This window comes from Suricata suricatta, chromosome 8 (assembly GCF_006229205.1).
Source record: "Suricata suricatta isolate VVHF042 chromosome 8, meerkat_22Aug2017_6uvM2_HiC, whole genome shotgun sequence".
NCBI lineage: Eukaryota > Metazoa > Chordata > Mammalia > Carnivora > Herpestidae > Suricata > Suricata suricatta.
The window spans coordinates 27954858-27964095 of NC_043707.1; the positions used below are offsets into that span (position 1 = coordinate 27954858).

At 47.8% G+C, this 9238-nt stretch overlaps 2 long non-coding RNA genes across 3 annotated transcripts in view; one reads left to right on the top strand and one right to left on the bottom strand.

The window, feature by feature from the left end:
* Positions 1-5512: 5512 nt before the first annotated feature.
* LOC115299494 lies at positions 5513-7429 on the bottom strand. Its single transcript, XR_003912202.1, has 3 exons — positions 7309-7429; positions 7156-7234; positions 5513-5927 (listed from the first exon to the last, which is right to left on the bottom strand). It is a non-coding gene; the product is annotated as an uncharacterized LOC115299494 (long non-coding RNA).
* Positions 5870-9238, top strand: part of LOC115299495 — a 13540-nt gene continuing 10171 nt past the window's right edge. For both annotated transcript variants that reach the window (XR_003912203.1, XR_003912204.1), the window contains exon 1: positions 5870-5979. This is a non-coding gene — a long non-coding RNA (uncharacterized LOC115299495). The remainder of the gene's footprint in view (positions 5980-9238) is intronic.

Sequence of the window (9238 nt, forward strand, 5' to 3'; positions counted from 1 at the left end):
TGCTCTGTCTGTCTCTCTTTTTCTCCCTCTCTCTCGATCAAAAACTGAATAAACATTAAAAAAAAAAAAAAGGAATGTGCTAGCTCTTTAGAGTGCATAATTGACTGGCTTGGGTTGTCTGGAATCCAACAATGACCCTGGACCTCATTTACCCAAGGGGCATTTCTGTGTGTACTCTCCTGGTCACATTTAACACCTGAACATTGTTTACTAAGCAAACAAAACAGGAAATCAGAGGTGCTAACTTGGGATTAAACTGTGGGAAACTTTTGTTTCCATGTATTCAGTAGTTACTCAGTTTTAAAAGGTATTTGTTTATTAAACAAATTTGTAAGAACAAATTGAGACAATCACACTGGGCAAAATCCTAAGAAATTAATCAGTTAAAATAGATACAGGAAAAATTACTCAGCCTAAGAAAGAATGAGATCTTGGGGCAACGGGGGTGGCTCGGTCGGTTAAGTGTCTGACTCTTGGTTTTGGCTCAGGTCATGATCTCATGGTTGGGTGGGTTTGAGCTCTGCATGGGGCTCTAAGCTGACAGTGCGGAGCCCGCCTGGGATGCTCTCTCTCCCTGCCCCTCTATATCAATATATATAGATATAGATATAGATAGATAGATATAGATACAGAGAGAGACAGAGCATGAGAGAGGGAGGGGCAGGGAGAGAGAGACACAGAATCAGAAGCAGGCTCCAGGCTCTGAGCTTATCAGCACAGGGCCTGACATGGGGCTCGAACCCACGAACGTGAGATCATGACCTGAGCCAAAGTTGGAGACTTAACCGACTGAGCCACCCAGGCGCCCCAGTTTTTATATTTTTAAGACAATTTTTTTTTTTAGTTTATTTATTTTGAGAGTAAGAAAGCATGAGCTGGGAAGGGGCAGAGAGAGAAGAGAGAGCAAAAATCCCAGGCAAGCTCTGCACTATTAGTGCAGAGCCTGATGCAGGGCTTGAATTCATAAACCACAAGACCATAACCTGAGATGAAGTCAAAGCACTCAACCAACTGAGCCACCCAAGCACCCCCAAAATAAATAAATGTAAAAAAGAAGGAAAGAAGGAAGGAAGAGAAAGAAAGGAAAGAAGGAAGGCAGAGAAAGGAAAGAAGGAAGGAAGGAAAGAGAAGAGAAGAGAAGAGAAGAGAAGAGAAGAGAAGAGAAGAGAAGAGAAGAGAAGAAAGGAGGGAGGAAAGAAATCTTGCCATTTGTGGACAACATGGATGAACCCAGAGGGTATTATGCTAAGTGCAATAAGGCAGACAGAGAAAGACAAATACCATATGATTTCACTATTTCACTTACGTGTGGAATCTGAAAAACAAAACAAATGGACAAACAAAAAAAGCAGAAACAGGCCCATGAATACAGAGAACAAGCCAGCGGCTGACAGAGGGAAGCAGGCGGATGGGCAAAGGGATGAAGGGGTGTGAGGTCCAGCTTCCGGCTGGGGAGCGAGTACTGACGAAGGCCACAGCACAGGGAACATGGGCCGTGGTGGCGCTACACACTGACGCTGACGGACGGTAGCTAAACTTGTGGTGAGCACAGTGTAGGGTGCAGACTTGTCAGATCGCCGTGCTGCAATTTAAAACAATAGGGGTGCCTGGGTGGCTCGGTGAAGCGTCTGACTCTCGATTTCGGTTCAGGTCAGGATCTCACAGTTCATGAGATTGAGCCTCACGTCGGGCTGTGTGGGGAGGGCGGAGCCTGCTTGGGATTCTCTCCCTCCCTCTCTCTCTGCCCATCCTCTTCTCATGCGTTCACACACAAACTCTCTCTCAAAATAAATAAACGTTTAAAACAATAATAATTAGAATAGAATAGAATAATAATAGAATAGAATAAATATAATAATCTTATAGATAACTTTGGAAGAACAGAAGGTCCAAAATGTGGACTAACGGAAATGAAACACTGTCACCTCAGTCTCAGGTGTATAGTACTGTGATTCTGCAAGTCTCTGTGCTCAGCTGTGCCCGCCACAAGTGTGGCTGCCATCTGTCCCCTTTCGACGCAGTTACAATACCACTGACTATGTCCCTGTGCAGCACCTTTTGTCCCCATGACTTATTTCGTAACTGCAGGCTCCTACCTCCTACCCCCTTTCACCCATCTCCCCCCTCCCCCCATCTCCCTCCCCATCCAAATTTTATCTCATTGTCACTCTTTGCTGGTTTATACAGAAGCTGAAGGACAAATGGATGAAACCCCCTCATTTTATCTGGAGAAGGTACTGAAATTTGACTTTGCCACATTTACATTTTTATTAATATATGCCAGGCATACAGACTAGAGCACAAACAGGTGAATAGTTTTATAAACTTTAACAATGAGCACACTCATGGGGGCAGAACTCAGGCCAGGAAGTAGGACAGTGACAACATTCCAGAAGCCCCTCCCCCCAGTCCCTCCCGATAATAACCACTGCCCTGATTTCCTTTACCCCAGATACCCCAGATCCATCGTGCCTCTTTCTGAGTTTTTTTTTTTTTTAAAGTTCATTTACTTATTTCGAGAGAGAGTGAGCACGTGCATGCGAGCAGGGGAGAGGCAGAGACCGAGAAAGAGCATCCCCAGGAGGCTCTGCACTGTCAACACAGAGCCCGACATGGGTCTCGAACCTATGAACTGTGAGATCATGACCTGAACCGAAATCACGAGTCAGAAGCTTAACTGACTGAGCCACCCAGGTGCCCCTCTTTTTTTTTTTTTAAGTTTTGTTTATTTAAATAATCTCTACACCCGACATGGGGCTTGAATTCATGCCCCGGAGTCCCACACTTTTCCGACTGAGCCAGACAGAGCTGCTGTATAGACTCTTTTGTGTCATTTTTCTTCACTTAATATTACGTTTCTGAGACTTACCCATGTTCTAAGTAGCAAAAATTTGGGGGGTTTTGAGGTGGTTGTTGTTTTCTTTTTTAAGTTTATGTATTTATTTTGAGAGAGAAGGGGGTGGGCAGAAGGAGAGAGAGAGAATCCCAAGCAGGCTCCACACCCAGCTCAGACCCCGACACGGGGCTGGATCCCACGACCTTGAGATCATGACCTGAGCTGAAATCGAGTCAGACATTCACCCGACTGAGGCACCCATGCTCCTAGAAGCAGCAATAATTTGGTTTCATCATAATTTGATGATAAGTTTAATTCTTAAAAAGGCATGAAGTAAAACATAGCTACCAGTTTCTTAATTGCATTGTTCTGAGAGGTACCATGAAATAGATAATGTATCACAATGTTACCCATCCTGCCAAAAAATTGGAAAGGAAGTGAAAACTTTGTCTCCAAACAAAAGGTTATACTTTGTTTTCAAGATAAGTGAAATGATCTGTGAGCAATTTTCAAACATAGTGCAGAAATTAAAGATTTAAAAAAAAATCTGAGTAGGAACGTTTACTCTCTCAAAATCCAGTTTCGGAAAATGAGATGGGGGCGCGTAAGTGGCTCAGTCAGTTAAGCATCGACTTGAGCTCTTGGGGTTGGTGGGTTCGAGCCCCGTGTCAGGCTCTGTGCTGAATGCTTGCTCAGAGCCTGGAGCCTGCTTCGGATTCTGTGTCTCTTTCTCTCTCTGACCCTCCCCGCTCATGGTCTGTCTCACTCTAGCTCTCAAAAAAAAAAAAAAAAAACAATAAATAAATGTATAAAAATTTTTAAAGAAAAGAAAATGAGATGGGACAGAACTTTCAACAAATATCAGAATATCTACCACATTCCAGCGCTGTTATAGGCCCCCACAGGGCCATGACATTTATGCAAGGTTCACATTCTAGCCAAAATGTGAGCTGCACCAGCATGAACCTCATTAACAAAATCAAAAGAGTTTTTATAATAAAGTAAAAAACACAGCTGTGATGGGGCGCCTGGGTGGCTCCGTCGGTTAAACGTCAGACTTCGGCTCAGGTCATGAACTCGCACGCAGTTCGTGGGTTCAGCACTGCGTCAGGCTGTTTGCTGACAGCTCGGAGCCTGGAACCTGCTTTGGATTTTCTGTCTCTGTCTCTTTTCCTCCCTTGCTTGCAGTCTGTTTTAAAAAACTTCACCCTTAAAAAACAAAACAAAACAAAAACAGGGGCGTCTGGGTGGCTCAGTCAGTGGAACATCAGACTTCAGCTCAGGTCTTGATCTCGCAGTTCATGAGTTCGAGCCCCACATTGGGCTTGTTGCTGTCAGCATAGAACCTGCTTCGGATACTCCATACCTCTCTCTCTCTGATCTTCTGCTGCTTGTGCTCTCTCTCAAAAATAAATAAAACATAAAAAAAAACCCAAAACACCAAAAGCATGGCTGTGACTATAAGCCCTACAAAAAACTATGAATCCTTTGGCCAAACCAGTCCCTGAGGTCCATCGCTGGCTGCCTGTGAGAAGGGGTGTGCTGATGTTGGAGGTGGGGGAGAGGGGGTTAGATCCGTCCCGAGTGGGCGGGGTGGGGGAGGAGACAGCACCTGCTGCTGCAGACCGCAAGGGGACAAGGGTGACTCAAATTCACTCATTCCCTCGTGTTTCCATTCGGCCTATGTTCCCCACTATTTGTGAGCCTCTGTCCTCCATGAGCTCACCAACGGCTTCATTCTCCATCCTCCCGTCTGCACCTTCCTCTTAACCATGCCACATCCCGCCCCTGAGGCCTCCAGCATCCTCACCCGGGCTTCGGCAGCTGAATTTCCTCGCCTGCAAGCTGGGGAGAAGAACACATACGTTCTAAGGTTGTGAGTCTTCCCTTAGCAAGCTTACTTAGGCTTACCGTCTTTCCCAACAGACATTCAAGGAATGTGCTGGGTGCTTTTAAGGAATTGGAGCAAAATATGGCACCACCCCTCGATGGCAGGGGTTTCCGGCCTTCGGGAGGACAGAAGGCTAACAGGTTCTGATACAATACAGTGTGGCCTGTGCAGCTGTAGGAAGAGCCCAGAGGAGGGGGGAGGGGCCTTGAGTCACGCGGAACCTCCCCAACCAAAAGGAGGGGATATAGAAGGCAAAGAGAAGAGCAGGTCAAAGACACAGCAGGTGTCAAAGTGCACAGCTCACAGAGGGAATGGCTAACAGTCTGTGCTGGCCAGGCCCAGGGCCAACGCGTGGGACAGGCTGGAGAGGGACTCTGTGGTCTGATCACAATGGGCCCTCTGTGCTGCCTAAGTAGTTTGTGCCGGACACGTTGGTCAGGATGCCTGTCATTCCAGCTTCTCTTTCCAGGCGAAATGGTGCCACCCACTTGGGGAAGCTGGACTAAGCTGCCTTTTCTTTTTTTTAAATAAAACAAAAACACCTTTATCCAAGTCTGTTATTTACACAGAATCAAATGATTCCTTTTTTCATGTTTCGTTCAATGAGTTCTTTTTTTAAAGTTTGTTTTAACATTTATTTACTTTTGAAAGACAGACAGAACATGAGCAGGGGAGGGTCAGAGAGAGAGGGAGTCATAGAATCTGAAGCAGCCTCCAGGCTCCGAGCTAACTGTAAGCACAGAGCCCAATGTGGGGCTCGAACTCATGAATCACTAGATCACGCCTTGAGCCAAAGTCAGCTGCTTAACCGACTGAGCTACACAGGCGCCCCAATGAGTTCTTGACAAATGTATTCACCTGTGGAACCCCCACGAGAATTAAGATCTGGAACGTTTCCTTCACTCTTAAAAAAACAAAAGCGCTCTGGTTCTTCCCCTCACCACTGCACCCCAGGCCCCTCGTTCTTTGATCTGTTTTCTGTCACTGGTTTGCCTGGTCCAGGATTTCTTATAAGTGGCCTCATCTGGCTTCCAGCACTCACCCATCCTAACGCTTTTGGAGTCGGATTCATGTTATTGTATGTATTAGTAATCCATTCCTTTTTGCTGCTGAGTGGTATTCCTTTGTTTGGCCACAGTCACTCCATCCGTGATGAGCCTTTGGATCGTCTCCACGGCGGGGTTGTTGCGGATCAGGCTGCTGTGAATGTTCTTATATAAGTCTTCGTGTGGACATGTTTCACTTCCCTCGGGTAAGTGGAAGTGGAGTTGTTGGTTCTTAGGGTAGATGCATGTTTAACTTTTAGCAAACTGCCAAACTGAGAAAGAAGAGGAGGAGGGGAGAGAAGGAAAGAGAGAGAGAGAGAGACGCTCCACACAGACATTCCGTTGGCTTCTCTTGGCTGGTGGGGAATTATGGCAGGAGAGGGGAGGAGGTGTGGGAGGTGTCCCTCATCCTCACACCCACATCGCTGTGCCAGCCCAAACCACCATGGCCACCGCTGGCAGCCCAAGGAAGTCCCTTCGGCCCCCAGGGTGTGCAGTATTCCATGGGATCAGAGAAGCCCCCATGGAAATGCAGGGGCGGTGGCTCGAGTCCCCAGGAAGCTGAGGCCCGTGCAGGCTGGGGGGTGGGAGGCGGCCTGGGACGGCTGGAAATGAGGCCTCAGGGAAGGTAGGGAGGGCCGGACATGGGCCAGGGGCTGTGTGGACAGGCAGGGCCTCGCAGGAGAGCCAGTGGCCCCAGGAGCCCCACATCCTCCAAACCCCCCCCCCCCCCGAGGCCCCAGGAGTGGCCATTGTCACACCTGGGCAGTGGAGGCCAGTGCCTTGCAAGCCTTTGTGGTTTAAGAAGGAAGGACAGAACGTGCCAGACAAACTGCACAGCTGCAGAAGGAGAGGGGGAAGTAACAGTCCAGAGGCCTCCCCACCGAATTCCTGATACCACTTTTTTTTTTTTTTTTGAGAGAGAGGGAGAAAGACAGAGAGACAAAGCATGAGCTGGGGAGGGGCAAAGGCAGAGAATCCCAAGCAAACTCTACACTGTCAGCACAGAGCCCACTGTGGGGCTTGAACCCACGAACCGTGAGATCATGACCTGTGCCGAAACCAAGAGTCGGATGCTTACCCGACCAAGTCCCCCCAGGCGCCCCTCCCCACCGAAGCCCTGTCCTTGGAACTCAGGTGGAGCCACAGGTCAAGCCGCCCATGTCACTTGGGCTGCTGGCCTGTGCTGGGCCCCGCTCTGGCCCTGACCCCCGCAGGACAGCCAGCAACGCCTTCTATCCCAGAGCAGTTTCTGGAACGTTCCTGTAGGGTAAGGACCCCTCAGTTTTCAGCATGGAGGCAGTATTAAGTCGTTCCTGGTGGGGCTTCATGTCGGAGTCCGCAGGGCACCCGCTCCCCTCTCCTTCCTGGATCCCACCTACCTTGACCCTGAGCCAGGCTGGCATGGGAGGTGCAGAAGACAGGGGGAGGCATATGGGAAACAAATCCTCCAAGCCAAATCTGCAGAAACAGGTGAGTCTTTTGTGAAACTCCCAGGCTGGCACCCCAAGCCCCCAAGGCCCCTTTGCACACACCTGGCCCTGGGTTTGATCTCAGAGCTGGCGGCTCCTCCTTCTGCAGCTGCTTTCATGTCGGGCTTCGGTTCCAGGTTGCATCCTGAGAACCGCAGGTCCATTCTTGTATAACTGAAGAGACCTTGACCCTTGCCAGTTGCCGAAAGCATAAAACGGTAAAATGTCTGGAGAAGCAGTTTCGCTCAACAGGCCTTCACTGGCCCCCAGAGATGGACTTTGTCCCAAGCTCAGTTTTTTTTATTTTTTTCTTGTTAAGTTTATTTATTTATTTTGAGAGAAAGAGCATGTGCGCACAAGCAGGTGTGGGGCAGAGAGAAGGAGAGACGGAATCCCAAGCAGGCTCTGAGCCATCAGCAAAGAGCCCGATGCGGGGCTCGAACTCAAGAACTGGGAGATCATGACCTGAGCTGAAATCCAGTCAGAGGCTTAACCAACTGAGCCACCCAGGCACACACACCCCCCACCCCCTGCCTGTCACTGGCCGCAAGCTCAGTTCTGTACAAAGTGTGTGTCCTCAAGTATGGGTGGATGCGTGAGTGTGTATCAGTGTGTTTTACATACATAATCCTAGAGTTCACACTTTCAGGTCTTCTGCTCTCTGGCTGTGACTTCGATGTGATGCAGTTGTGCTTAAAAACATTTTGCTCCCAGGGGCACCTGGCTGGCTCAGTCAGAAGAGCATGCGACTCTCAATCTCGGGGCTGTGAGTTCGAGCCTCATGTTGCACGGTATTTAAATCAATAAAAAAAGAAAAAGACATTTTGCTTTCCCCAAAAGACAAATACTGTATGATTCCACTTGACGTAATACTTGGAGTAGTCACGTTCATAAAGAAAGAAAACAGAATGGCGGTTGCCAGGAGCTGGGGGAGGTGTGGGGGGAGGGGATTGTTTAATAGGTTTGGAGCTCCAGTTTTGCAAGATGAAATGCGTTCTGGAGATGAGTTATACAACAACGTGATGTGCTTCCCCCTAATGAACTGTATACTGGAAAATGGTCAAAACGGAACGTTTTATGTTATGTGCACTTTACCACGATTCAGAAACAATCTGCTGGGTCTTCAGAAGATCAGGAATAGTTTGTGGCTTTGTACGACCTGACGCTGGGTGGCTCTGTGCCTAGGGATCCTTGTCAAATTCAGTCAACAGTTAGGATGCGCCATCATCGGTGTGGTTAGGACCATATAGCAAAGGTGCTCCAGATACGCAGAGTGGCCACGTCGAAGTGGCTGTGCGGCCCCTAGCAGAGAAATCCCTGGACCTCAGCAGCCTGAGTTTTGCTTTTGACCAGAAGTCTTACTGTGAGTTTGCTCTCTGGTTTCCAAGGCTGCAGGAAGAAAGTATCTCTATTTTGGAGACAGGAAGTTCAGCACACATTTTTTTTTTTTTTTTTTTTTACCAAGACATGTCAGGACGACGTTTTACAAGCAAGCCTGGAAAGGGAAGTGGTACAAAAAATTGTTCGGGTTTTAGTACAGAATGTTTTTTTTTTAACTTTGCACATGTTTAGAAAAATTATGAGTTCAATTCAGGTATAGCAGCTACCTTCCAGAAAAGGGGGATAGTAAATAAGTTTGTCTTCATCAGATGGCACAGAGAAAACTTCTGGAATAGTCACATTTGGAAATTCCTTATTAAAAAAATAATAATAAAAAGAGGAAATTCCTGGGGCACCTGGGTGGCTCAGTTGATTAAGCCTCCCACTTCGGCTCAGGTCATGATCTCACAATCTGTGGGTTCGAGCCCCGCATCGGGCTCTGTGCTGACAGCTCAGAGCCTGGAGCCTGCTTCCGACTCTCTCCCTCTCTCTCTCTGCCTCTCCCCCGATCACTCTCTGTCTCTCTCTTTCTCAAATAAAATAAAGACACACAAAAAATTTTAAAAAGAAAATTCCTTCTTAACAAATGCCTTTATCTTAAAACTGATTTAAC